The following is a 14,632-nucleotide window of genomic DNA, read 5'->3' on the forward strand; positions in this document are numbered from 1 at the left end:
GAGGAAGAGGAAGAATTACTATTTATACTTTCATTTCAAGAAGAAGAAGAAGAAATGCTAAATAATGAAGAGGCCAGATGTGCAGCCCCTGGTAAGGTATTCCATAGCCCAGGTGCCACAACCAAGAAGGTCCTGCCTCTTGAACTCCAAATGGCAAGGGAATACAGAGCAATATCTCTGAAACTGATCTGTGTGTGGAAGAAAAGCAGATAAGGGAGGAGGCCATCTGTCCATTTACGTTCTTTGGTTGGATGGATTTGCCACCATGATAGCAGCAAACCTACATGCATCATAGAGTGGGAATACAATGGGCTGAATCCAAAATATGCCCTCCTGCTTAGGAAAGGAATCCTTGCACCCATAGAAGTGCAACATTGATGGAAGGGCATTTCTGCATCCAACCCAGTAAGATTTGAATTCCAAAAAACTGAAAACTTTGAGGGTCAGCAATGGAGGCAACACACCACCGTTAATTACTCACAACAGCACAATCCTGCCCATGGATGCCTCCTCAGGCATCTGCTTCATTGAGCTCCATGGGGCTACAGCCTTAAACAAGGTCCTGTAAAGTATAATGCAAAAGGTAAGAGAAGGAAAATACCAACTTCCTAATTGGTAATTTTGATTTCCTGAGGCAGCTCCTGTGGGATTATATGACTTGACCCTTTGTTTATTGAAAGCAGACACTTTCACTTTTTCAAACTCCCAAGAGGCGACAGTCACACATGAAAACTCTTCCTGTATCACTGGATGCTCTTTAAACTGCCACCCCTCAACCTCGCCAGCCTCTCTTTTAATCTCTCTACATGCAAACATGGATCAAAAGAGTTCAGCTAAGAGCTGTTCACCTGCAGCAATTGTGCTTCTACTCGGTCAGCTGCAGGGCAGGTCTGTGCTATGTAATCTACTTTGTCTTGTTGACTTCAATGTCTGCCATGCCAAGCCAAATTTCCCTTGGTATTCATCTTTCTGCTTAGTGTGTGTGCCTTCCCAGCTGCTACTAAGAATTTTAGTGGAAGTAGCAAAGAAACTTCAGGACTTGCTTGCTTTTTCTTTCTTTCAAAGGACTATTTCCCTTTGATTTATTACCCTGTTCCTTTTGTTTAAATTCAACGGCCAACCAGGCCAAGCAAACAGCTTTTCAGGGAACAGAAAATAAGTACCATCCCTTTCAACAAGTGTGTGTATGTGCACTGCAGTAAACACTCAAAATTTTGTGAATGCTGATGGGCATTGTGCAATATAGGAACAAATCAATAGTTAGAGTTAGAGACTTGGGTCTGGCAGATCTAAGTTCAAATCCCCACTAGGCCTAACCTAGATCACAGGGTTGTTGCAAGTATAAAAAAATGAAATATGGATGTGGAAAGTGGAGGAAAAGTGGGATGTGGATGTAGTAATGCAGTGTAAAAAAATGTATTCCTCGTCTCCGCTCCAGAGGAATCTATCAAAGCAACTAATAAAGTATGTAAATAGACATATATAACAAAATATTCTATATTATGTGTATATCTATTATGCCTATAATATGTTTATGTCTATACAAAAAGAGATTAGATTGATTAATTTATTAAATAAATTAAGCAGCAGCAAGAAAACCAAAGCTGTCTTTTAAAAGAATCATCTCAAATGCCAACTGAACACAGATAGAGAGGAAGATCTTCTCAGCTCTTGTAGGAAGGGCTGAAGAGTTCCCGAGGCTCCAGATGTTCCTTCCTTCCTAACTTTCATTCAGAATTGTATTTCTATGCTCCTCTTCCACAAAACAAATCCTGCTCAAAGCTGTTTACTACAAGGAAAGCAGGACTACATGGCAAATCAAACACCACAGGAACAAGTTCATGGTATTATAATCAAACAGCAACATAATAGCAAATATAACAGCACATTTTAGTACTACAAATATAATGAGATTAAGTTGACAACTTTACACCTCCTGGCAACTTTACACCTCCTTTACACCTCCTGGAGAAGAGTGACTAGTGGGGTGCCACAGGGTTCTGTCTTGGGCCCGGTCTTTTCTTATTCAACATCTTTATCAACGACTTGGATGATGGACTCAAGGGCATCCTGATCAAATTTGCAGATGACACCAAACTGGGAGGGGTGGCTAACACCCCAGAGGACAGGATCACACTTCAAAATGACCTTGACAGATTAGAGAACTGGGCCAAAACAAACAAGATGAATTTTAACAGGGAGAAATGTAAAGTATTGCACTTGGGCAAAAAAAATGAGAGGCACAAATACAAGATGGGGGACACCTGGCTTGAGAGCAGTACATGTGAAAAGGATCTAGGAGTCTTGGTTGACCACAAACTTGACATGAGCCAACAGTGTGACGCGGCAGCTAAAAAAGCCAATGCAATTCTGGGCTGCATCAATAGGAGTATAGCATCTAGATCAAGGGAAGTAATAGTGCCACTGTATTCTGCTCTGGTCAGACCTCACCTGGAGTACTGTGTCCAGTTCTGGGCACCACAGTTCAAGAAGGACACTGACAAACTGGACCGTGTCCAGAGGAGGGCAACCAAAATGGTCAAAGGCCTGGAAACGATGCCTTATGAAGAACGGCTAAGAGAGCTGGGCATGTTTAGCCTGGAGAAGAGGAGGTTAAGGGGTGATATGATAGCCATGTTCAAATATATAAAAGGATGTCACATAGAGGAGGGAGAAAGGTTGTTTTCTGCTGCTCCAGAGAAGCGGACACGGAGCAATGGATCCAAACTACAAGAAAGAAGATTCCACCTAAACATTAGGAAGAACTTCCTGACAGTAAGAGCTGTTCGACAGTGGAATTTGCTGCCAAGGAGTGTGGTGGAGTCTCCTTCTTTGGAGGTCTTTAAGCAGAGGCTTGACAACCATATGTCAGGAGTGCTCTGATGGTGTTTCCTGCTTGGCAGGGGGTTGGACTCGATGGCCCTTGTGGTCTCTTCCAACTCTATGATTCTATGGCAACAGCAAAAATAACAAGGGAGCTTGGCTGTTTCTCCCTGGCCCTAGAAACTACAGTACAGTGGTACCTCAGGTTAAGTACTTAATTCGTTCCGGAGGTCCGTTCTTAACCTGAAACTGTTCTTAACCTGAAGCACCACTTTAGCTAATGGGGCCTCCTGCTGCTGCCACGCCGCCGGAGCACTATTTCTGTTCTCATCCTGAAGCAAAGTTCTTAACCCGAGGTAATATTTCTGGGTTTGCAGTGTGTGTAACCTGAAGCGTATGTAACCTGAAGCGTATGTAACCCGAGGTACCACTGTACTGGGTCTTGGCATCTTGCATACCTCCAGTCACTAGAGGGCAGCACTGAGACTGAGAGTCAACAAAATACACGGTGTGGTCTCTGGTCTCCTGCCAAACTGCCAAGTTTCTCTTTCTCCCTCCCCCTCCCCTTTCCCCATGTAGGCTTAGAATCCAAAGCCATCCTTATAAGGGATGCCAACTTGAATAAAATATGGGGGGGGGGGGAGGTAAGCCCCGCCCTGCATAATTGATCACATGACATGGCACAATACAATACAAAAGAAGAAACAATATAACATGTATCTTAACATAATTTCTTAACTTCTTTGGACTTCCTCACATCTCCCGCTCCTGCATTCCTCACACAAAAAAAAAATTTTCCAGCAATTTATCGCCTTGTTTCCAATCTTATTATCTAATTTTCCCATGTTTTTTCTCTAATTTTAGATATCCTTTGTTCAAATCCTAAGAATTTAAATGTAATCTAATAATTATCCAAAAATTTATCTTTTCTTAAATCTCACTTATCTTCATAACACCATCTAACTTAGTGGTGCCAGATTATTTATGATCTACCATCCTTCTTAACATTCATACAATTTACAATATTTTTGTAAGTAAATCCCGAATTTCTTCCAATCTTCCTCAACCGTCTCTTCTCCCAGGTCTCGGATTCTGCCGGTCATCTCGGCCAGTTCCATATAGTCTATCAGTTGCATGTAAATAGAGCTCCTATCCATTGTAAACTAGACCACCAAGCCTCAGACCAACCAGATGCCCCAAAATATCGCTGTTGACTGTATCAAAAGCTGCTGAGAAATGTCGAATAATAAGCAGGGGCTTATTGTAAGTGGTCATCCACCAGGGCAACAAAGCTACTTTGGGTCCCACATAACAACCAGATTGATACAGGTTAGCATTGTCCAAGACTCGCTCCATTTCAGAAGCAGCTACAAGGGTCTGCAAGGTGACTTTTAGATTCAGCTTGAATCATGGACAGGTACCAGCATGGCAGCAGAAACACTGTTCTTGTTTAGTCGTTTAGTCGTGTCCAACTCTTCATGACCCCCTGGACCAGAGAACGCCAGGCCCTCCTGTCTTCCACTGCCTCCCTCAGTTTGGTCAAACTCATGCTGGTAGCTTCGAGAACACTGTCCCACCATCTCGTCCTCTGTCGCCCCCTTCTCCTTGTGCCCTCCATCTTTCCCAACATCAGGGTCTTTTCCAGGGCGTCTTCTCTTCTCATGAGGTGGCCAAAGTCTTGGAGCCTCAGCTTCAGGATCCGTCCTGCCAGTGAGCACTCAGGGCTCATTTCCTGAAGAATGGATCGGTTTGATCTTCTTGCAGTCCATGGGACTCTCAAGAGTCTCCTCCAGCACCATAATTCAAAACCACCCATTCTTCGGTGATCAGCCTTCTTTGTGGTCCAGCTCTCGCTTCCATTCATCACTACTGGGAAAACCATAGCTTTAACTGTATGGACCTTTGCCGGCAAGGTGATACAGAAACACTATAAAGCCAATAAGTTGTCATTTTCCAACTACAATTTCAGACAATGGCTAAATGTTGGTATATGCATGACAAGATTGCTGGGACAATTATTAAATCCTTGGGAAAATAAATCTTTGCACATCTGTTCAGTAAGAGCGCTGTTTGGGAGTATGCCGACATCCATCCTCAAAATATTGTGAAGAAAAGCAAATGGCCAACTTCCTGTAAAAAGATAGTTTGCGCACCCAGACTTGCCTATGAAAAGGCCACATTGAAAGTACATTTCAAGAGTGTCCTGCACATTTGAAAAAAAATCTGAAAATTTCAAACTACCCTAGGGGTGACCAAAGGTCATCTCGCAACTCCCAGGCTACACACATCTGTACTTTGGGGCAGTCCCATTTTATCTCCACAGCAGTCCTGAAAGGTATGATAGGTTCTACGGGGTGGAGAAAGCCAGTAGGGCAGACATGTCCAAACTCCGTTTTGGGGGACTAATCCGGCCCCTGTGGCAGTTTATTTTCTGGGGTAACAGAAGCCTAAAAGAAGCTCAACAACTTGGGGGTAAAATCATAAAAAAGCTCAACAACTTCAATCCTAAAAAAAAGGCCAACAACTTTGGTTGGCCCTTCGGTCAGCCCTCATGGCCCTTCACTTCATCAAATCTGGCCCTCTTTGGAAAAAGTTTGGACTCCACTGCGGTCGGGGAAAGGTTTTCTCTCTCTCTTGTAACAGTAGAGCTCAGGGACATCCCATGAAGCAAACGTTGGGAAATTCACGACAGAACTTTTTTTGCACAACACATAAATTATGGAGCTCACCTTCCACAAGATGGAGTGGTGGCCATCCACTTGAATGGTTTTCAAAGAGGATCAGAAAAAATCATGGGGAATAAGGCTTAACAATGGCTGCAAGATGGTAATAGAATGAAACTACAGTAAATCTAAATACGGGAATACACTACAATAAATCAGTAAAAAGACTAGATAGCATCAACACAGGTGCACCATGAATCATACTTGATGCATTCATGGTGGCTTTTTCCACCTGCCTGGCTCGCCCAAGGAGCCTTCACAAATGAGCCACTTTAAGGGGTATTTTTATCTGATCTATTAGCAAACTGTAGGCATGGCTAAATGGGTAATTGTTGGTTTTTTAGTGTTGTGGTGCACTGATATTATATGTCTTCTTAAGTCCTGTTTTTTTTATTAAGTCCTACAAAGTTTCCCTTTAAAATTAATAAAGATGAAAACAGATAAAAGTATTCTTCACCAGTGAAGAATAAAAGTTCTATAGAATCTTAGATGAGCCAGATATTGGCATATACTGGTAGCACTCTATATTCGTATAAGAAATAAAAGCATGCCATCTAGCTAAAAAAGATCCTTTGAGCTCTGTCCTTTGCATACTTTTAGTTCTTATGTATTGTCACTGTAATTCAGCACTGAGATTTTGATTTTTCTGTGAACTGCTTTGAGCACAAATTTACTGTGGAAAATGCATTATGCAAACTACCAGTGACAATGAGCTCATTTGTGCTCTCACCACAACCCAACTGTCCCATCCATGGACTCCTCCCTGCAAGCAAGGGCAGCTGTGGCCAAGCTCTTACAGGTGCCCCCAAGGTGGGGCTGGCTGGCTCTCTAGGTGCAGGTGCAGCAAGGAAGGTCCAGGGAGGCTACATAGCCAGCAACAGCCTTAAGACTGCTACCTGCCCACCTCCGGTTCCAGTTCTCATGGGGGAGCAGTCTGGCAAGAGGGAGGGTCGGATTCTGGGGCCTCCCCAACAATCCATCTTGGTTTCAAGGCTGAAAATCCTTTGGGGCGCTCGACCCAAGAATGCCTCATTTCAGGGCCCACTGCCATGCTAGCTCCATGCTCAAATGCAAGCAGGGGAGGAGACTCTGGAGTGGACAGACCCCTCCACCATCAAAGCTCTTCTCCACCACCGGAAAAGCTCCTCCACTCCTCCCTCCCCCTTCCAGCCAGCAAATCTGGGGCTTAGAGTTGCACTGCTAATTCTCAAAGTTTGCTACCAATCAACCAGCCAAAGCTTGAGTCCAATTATGTACCAATTAAAACCAATCAAAGCTTGCAAACTTGAAATATGCCCAAATGCACTAATCTGTAACTACTTCCAAAGATTGCATAGAGACATGTAGAGAAAAAGAAACGCAGCCCTTCCTCCTGTTCTGCTTGCTTGGAACGTCTGAAGCTGAGCAATCCCACCCTTCACCACCGTGAACTTTTCAGGAACCAGAGAATGCCAACAGCAACATGATGGTATCCCAAAGCAAATTGCTATTCTCAGAGGATTTGTGGTTCAGCTACAGTATTAATATTCTAGATGGAACCAAAGCCTAGCTTGCTAGCTTCTCTTAAAAGTTTATGATCCATCTTATTAGCAAGACCTTAGGAAACAATAAATACTTCCACACGGCTAATTGCAAGCATGTGTACACAGAGATTAAAGTGCAGTGCATGTCAGGATGATGTAGGGCCAACCCAAAACCCAGTGAAAAATTATGTTGCCGTGGTCAAAGGTACTTCCGTAAAGTACTGTGGAAAAAGTGTGGCAGGAAACATTATTCTACAACCTCGCCCTGTTAATGACAACCACTGTCTGAGATGGGACGAGGAGCTACCTTTTTCTGTTTCTAAAGCAAATGTTTTGCATCTATCAGGCTATATTAAAGCTTCCACTCCCTTTCCTGAAACGGGAAAACCCAGCTCTCTAAGCAGAATACCATAAACATTTTTAGTGGCACCTTCAGTCTGAGAAAGGGGAAGACTGACTCCTGGGTTGCAGCCCTTCAAGCACGGCCTTGTTTGGCATGGGTTGAACGTTGCTATCAAGTGACAAAAGTGAAGCATCTAACTTCCAAGGTGGTCTTCCTCTGGTTTAAGAACACAAGGGGAGTTTGCTGGATCCGGCCAGTGGCCCATCTAGTCCAGCATCCTGTTCTCACAAGGGCCAGCCAGATGCCTGCGGGGAACCTGCAAGCAGGAACTGAGCACAAAGCAATCTCTCCTCCTGTGGTTTCCACACACTGGTAGGGAAGCAGTGCTGTCTTTGACCATAGAGATGACCTACATGCAAAAGGTACGGGTCTGCTGGAACTGTACCACTTCAACATGCAAGTGCAGGAATCATAGGATTAAATGCTCTCAAACATCAAGAATCCCCTGGCTGTGGAAAGCAAGCATGTCAGGGACCAGGGCACAGGTTATTATTACATGTGCATCCGTTTATCACATATCCATTTGTGTTGCTCTATAATATTGTTGCCACGTTATATTCCTGCCACTCAGTTTTTTTTTTGTTTTTAAAATAAAGGGTGAGGGAATCCCAGGTTTTGCTCAGGTTTTACTGTCTACTTTTCTGCACCTGGCACCTTCACTATATAGCAATTCTTTGCCCTGGCTCTTGACAGTTGAGGGGTGGATTTTTGGGTGTGACTGTAAGCTGCTTTAAGATGTATTTAATATTGTGTTTTTATGTTGTAATCCACCCTGGGGGCTTAGGGTGAAGGGGAAGGTAAATAATAACCCTGATGTTTTGGACTACAGTTCCCATCAGCCCTGGTCAATGCGAGTTGTAGTCCCAAACACAGGGAGGGCACCAGAGTGGTGAAGGCTGGTCTCTGAACTGTAACTCCTCACCCTTGGTAAAATGGCTCACCTCATACATTAAGCTGCGTCAGGTCAACCACACCAGTGAATGCAACATATATTGTGTTCCTTTTTGAAGAGCTTATATGACCTTATTAAAACATCTGGTCACGCACACAATGGAAGCCAGCTCTTAACTGCTAGCAGATTTACTGGCATGGTGAAAAGGCTGGGTGGGTCATTTTCAAGCAGAGAATCGTTTTGATTCATTTGTGGCTACATATCTCACAAAAGGCATCCCTGCTCTTGATGCGCTTCCAAGCTCTTCTTCAGGGAAGGTAGGAAGGATGAAAGAGAAACAAAGCCTCAATCAGGTTGACCTGCTGCTTCATACCCTCCAAGGGTCCCAATTCTCCAGGGACCGTCTCAGAATTACAAAAGCCACTCTGGCTTCTAATCTGATCCTGGAATGTCCCTAGTTCTCCCACCAGTGCTGCCGCCGCCAAGCTCAAAGACAGGGCTGCCATACGTCCAGATTTTCCCAGATATTACCAGGATTTGACATCCGAGGAGAATTGCCCCCCCAACCCACCTTGCAGGGTTGCTGTGAAGATAAAAGGTTAGGGCAGAATCTGCATGCAGTGCCTCAAAGTCCTTGCTATGAATGGGCCCCATTCCCTTGACTTTCAGTGGGGCTTTCTTTGAAGGTGACTCAGAAACTACAACTAATCCAGAATGCGGCAGCTAGACTGGTGACTGGGAGCAGCCGCCAAGACCACATAACACCAGTCTTGAAAGACCTACATTGGCTCCCAGGACGTTTCCGAGCACAATTCAAAGTGACTTTTAAAGCCCTAAACGGCCTCGGCCCAGTATACCTGAAGGAGCGTCTCCACCCCCATCATTCAGCCGAGGGCCTTCTGGCGGTTCCCTCACTGCGAGAAGTGAAGCTACAGGGAACCAGGCAGAGGGCCTTCTCGGTGGTGGCGCCCGCCCTGTGGAAGGAGATAAAGAACTATACAACTTTTAGAAGACACTGAAAGGCAGCCCTGTATCGGGAGGTTTTTAACACTTGATATTTTATGTTTTTAGATATGCTGTAAGCTGCCCTGAGTGGCAGCATATATTATTATTATCCCTGCATCTAATTTTAGACTCCTTGGGCCAGGCACCTGCCAGAACTGCACACTCCAAGGCAGGAGTAGCCAGTGTGGTGCCCCCCCCCCCCGATGTTGCTGGACTACAAGTATTACCAGTGCCTTTTTTCTAGAAAAAGAAGTGGGGTGTTCAGCAGTTGTGGACAATCTCCCTTCAACCTCAGCTGCATCTCCAGTGTACAATACCAGCAGTGGACTGCACTGCAGGGTTGTCGTTAAGCCATTAGTTCTTAGCTACTGCTCCCTAATCTGCAGCATGGGCGTGATAACTGTATTATATATTCATTAGCATAACCATTTTTAATCCTTAAAAAGGTGTTGATTAAAACAAATACATTTTACAAAACCAGACCTGAGTTAGAAACAACATGAACAACTCCTCAGGCATCTGTTCCAATCTCACCTACACTGTTTCCCAATCACAACTACACTGAAATCCTGGGTTCCCCTCTGCTGTTGCTTTCCTCTCCAGCAGAAGAGTCTGGGTGGAAGTGTGGAATTGCCCTCAAAAGAATCCAGGAAGCTCTGTCTCTAAACCATGCAATCATCACTCTATTTTTTAAAAATATAACATCTATGCTGGTGTGTGCTTTCCTCACCTGCCTGCCTGCCTTGGGCCTGCTGAGCAATGCTCTAGGCTTTGTCCATTTGCTCCCTGGTGGGCTGCCCCCTTGCCCACTCACAAATGACCAAACGGACAGATCAGTTTTCCAGGCAGCAAGCTCAGCTCAGGGAATTGCTTTGCTCCCTGAGAAACCATCCCCAGGGCTTCCCCAGGCAAAAAAGAGGTGCCACTACAAAGTACTGGCACGTACCAGCTAAACCCCAACACCACCACACACTACTTCTTCTTCTCATTATTATTATTAACCAATACAATTCCCATCATTTCTGCCCATTTGTTGTGCTGGATAGAGCAGATAGGAATTGTAGTCCAACATATCCAGAGAGCACCGTGTTGGCCAGTGCTTTTCTAGGGCAGCATGTGCCCTGGTGGCGCTGGTCATTCAGTAGTATGCTCTTCACATTCAGAAGCAAAGCTCTAAGAATGATGCCACATGCAGGATTTATTACTCACTTTCAAGTCGCTAGGGACACGGGTGGCGCTGTGGGTTAAACCACAGAGCCTAGGACTTGCCGATCAGAAGGCCGGCGGTTTGAATCCCCACAACAGGGTGAGCTCCCGTTGCTCAGTCCCTGCTTCTGCCAACCTAGCAGTTCGAAAGCATGTCAAAGTGCAAGTAGATTAATAGGTACCGCTCCGGCGGGAAGGTAAACGGCGTTTCTGTGCGCTGCTGTGGTTTGCTAGAAGTGGCTTAGTCATGCTGGCCACATGACCCGGAAGCTGTACGCCGGCTCCCTTGGCCAATAAAGCGAGATGAGCACCACAACCGCAGAGTCGGCCACAACTGGACTTAACTGTCAGGGGTCCCTTTACCTTTACCTTCAAGTCGCTACTAATTAGATGTCTCTGAGACCAGAGGAACACAAAGGTTCTCACTTTGCTCAGAAACCAAATCACAGAGAGAGAGAACCCAGGGAACTGTACAAAGCAATGGAGCAAAAGCCAACAGAAACATCAACTCAATGCAGACGTGCCAGCGTTGATGACATCCCTCATTCAACATGCGCTGCAGGCAGGCAGCAAATCCTACAGCCCAAAATTGTGCTTCTAAGCGCTAACCTGACAAAGACTGGCTCTCTCCTCTGCACGTGGCCCAGGTGGAAGGGAACGTGTATAAAAATGCAAAAAGGAATCTGTCAAGGGACAGTTTTATTCACACGTGTGTTCAGGAATCATTATTTGCTCCATTATAGGGAGCTGCTTTATACCAAGTCAGACCAGTGGTCCACATATTGCTAACACTGCCTGGGCCTCCCCTGGTTCAAGCACAGCTGATCAGACTTTGAGGCCTGTGCACAGCATCCATGCCTTTCAGGGATTTCCCCGCTTCCCCTAATCCAAAGCCACCAAGCTGCGAGTCTTCAAGTGTTGTTTATCAGCAACTAGTGCAGAGTGCCCAGTGCTGCCCAGGAATTTGTAGAAACCCCAAAATACTGTGTTTTTAACTGCACTGTGCTATTTGTGAGTTTGCATCCATCGTGCCAAAAAAGCAGGCGACCAAAAGTCACATTTGGGTCCACCATCTTGCTTCCGAATGGCACCCAGCACCCAAACATAAATAGCAACTGCTGCCCCCACCTCAGGAACCCTTGTGCCACGTTTGGCGACAACACCTTGAAAGGTAGCCAAACCTATAGAGAACAGGTGGTCAAAACCACATTCCGAAACATATAGTAGACAGTGGTACCCTGCATCAGTTTCCAAACTGGATGGGTGTTTAGAAACCATAACCATTCGCATAAAGTTACACGCAAGCACTTGCCTGCAATAAATTAAATTAAATAATTCCTGCAGCAGAGAGTGGGGGGCAGGATCCTGGTTGGCTGACATTTCTCAGCTGTTGTTAGATTTGGCCTATCAGCTGAAACCCCCAGGGAGGGCAAGACAATTGCCTGGGTTGCCTTCACAAAAATAAAGACAGAGATTAGATAAATATTCGAGGAAACTGCTTTCTAAATGGTCGCTATGTCATATTTTAGCCGTTTGCTTAATGATAGAACAATGCGAGGTTTTTCGCCAATGCTGGAATAGTATACATGCATACACACATACACTTTATGTGTATAACATGCATACACGCATACACTTTATGATGTTTAAACAGGGTTCTGGTCAGTGGAGGCTGGTCCATGAGGGCAAATGGGAAGCTGCTCTGCCAACTTCAGCCTGTCCTGAGCCAGCCAGCCCCCAGCCCCACCCGCTTGCTTTATTCCTACCAGTTCAGGCTCCTGCCTCTTCCTTAGTCCTGCTGTTGCCCCACACAGAACCCAGCAGGCAGGGATGCGAACTTGAATATAATATTGGGGGGCAGGTAAGCCCTGACCCACATAATCGATGACAAGATGCAGCGCATGCACGCTATATGAATGGCAATGCCCGACAACTTTGGGGGACCCAGCCCACTCTTATATCTTATTGGGGGACAAGGGACCTCAGGCCCTAGCAGTTGGCTCCTATGCCAGCAGGGAAGGGGGGGGGCAAACTAGAATTAGTTGCCTGGTCCTGCCATTGGCTCTGGTGCCGCCTGCTGTGGGACTCTCTGCCTTCCACCCCCAGTCCCAAGGGAGCAGCCTCTACTAGCGCTGGTTCCGCAGGGAGGGGTTACAGCCAAATTACCTGCTCTTCAAAATCCGTTTCCCCAAGCACTTCAGAACAGTTTGTTGAAAATCTGTAGCTATTGCATTACCCAATCAAACTACTGGTTTGCGTAGTCCAGGAATCCTTCCTATGGTCCAACTCCCTTCTCCCTGACCATTGGCCACAGTAGGCTTCTTGGGGTTCAGAATCTGGCAAGGCTTTGAGGGCCACAAGTTCCCATCCCTGGTCTATGCTGGCTAGCAGTAGCTCCCCAGAATCTCAGGCAGAGAGACGACTTTCAGCACCTGAAACGGAAGATAGCAGGAACCAAAGAATTTGAGAGGTCCTGAAAACTTGGAGGGGGCTATAGCTCCACGGTAGGGCACACATTTTGCCTTGAGAAAGCCCCAAGTTTGATATACATCACTGCCTCCTGTGGCAGTGAGTTCCATAGCTTAACTGTGCTGTGTGAAGTAAGGTAAAGGTAAAGGACCCCTGGCAGCTAAGTCCAGTCGCTGCTGCTGCTGCTGCTAAATATTTGAATGAGGAAGCTACATTGGATGAAGGGGCTATTTCTTTGTTTGTTGCTGCATGAAAAATCCATACCTGGATTTTAGTCTTCAGAAGAGGAAAATTAAAAATAATAATCTTTGTTTGGCAAAGGGATGCTTCTTGGAAAGGAATAAAAAGCCCACTTTGGGCAAAGATTAATTTCCTGAAGTAGCAATGACTTCCAGGAACATTTCTTATGGTTACCAAATTATACTCCAATCACAGGTAAAACCATTTAAAAGAAAAAAGAAAAACAAATGGATCTGAGCTGCTGGCATTCACACCTAATATGTAGCTCCATTTAATCATTGATAATGGGGGGGGGGGTGGAGATACAAGCTGTCCTCAGAAATAAACACAGGGGATCTGAAACACAGCAGGGAGCAGATGCCTTCATTGGAGGGGGGTCTTTCTTAAAGAGCACACCTTTCCCAAAGCTATCTGCAGTGCAATCCAGCATCCTGCTTCCTTGAGAGGATCAAGAGACGTGACTGCATGCTGTCCTGAATGCTGCCTTCACGCAACAGCAAGATTAAAATGCAATTAAACAAAACTAAGTAAACCGGCAAAACATGCACACAGAGTTGTATTCCATTCATTCTGGTGCAATCTGTGGAGGAAGGAGACAAGTCCTGCCAAATCTGTCCCTGTGCATCTTTCAAGGCAGCCACACAGTTTCACTGGAGACACATTCCTTGGCCCCACGGAGTGCAAAAAACCTGGAGTAATTAATGGTATGCACTCTTTTTAAAAAGCAGACATTTTGCTTTCATGCTGTCTGGAACCAGCTTCCTCATTATCTCCTTCCATCATGAGAGACTTCAAACTTCAGCTATGGAGCAAAGCCAAGGGGAAGGCATGTTCACGCCCCCCCACCCCACCCATCCCCAGTCATTTTAGACACACATATTTATCCCTTGCTGTGACTAGGATACCTCCAATGGCTGGAGCCTGGGGGCAAAGGGGGGGGAGTGATTCTGAAATGATCACTTGCAACAGGAGAAGGTGGGGGATGCAGCCATAATTTGGGAGTGTGCAGATAAAACAGGAAGCCTTTGAAGCAACAGCATGGAATCATATATACAGGGTGAGTCCTTTAAAAGAGGCCCTGTGGATACCGAGTACATATGTTCCACGGAGCCTCTTTTAAAAGACTCACCCTGTATATCGCTTTTCTGAGGGTCAGGGAGCTACACAACAGGTGTGCCACGCCAGATCAATTCCTCCGGCCAAATGAGGACCTGATCCAACTGAAATTGCACACCTTAAGGCTGCAATTCTCCAAGTAAATGCACACCTATGAAGGGAAAATGCCATGGGCTTTCTGCATAAGGCTCCTTAGGCTGCAAACCACCTGGATTTCACGGGGAGAGTTAGG

Source organism: Podarcis erhardii (assembly GCF_964252035.2).
Source record: "Podarcis erhardii genome assembly, chromosome: 14".
Taxonomy (NCBI): domain Eukaryota; kingdom Metazoa; phylum Chordata; class Lepidosauria; order Squamata; family Lacertidae; genus Podarcis; species Podarcis erhardii.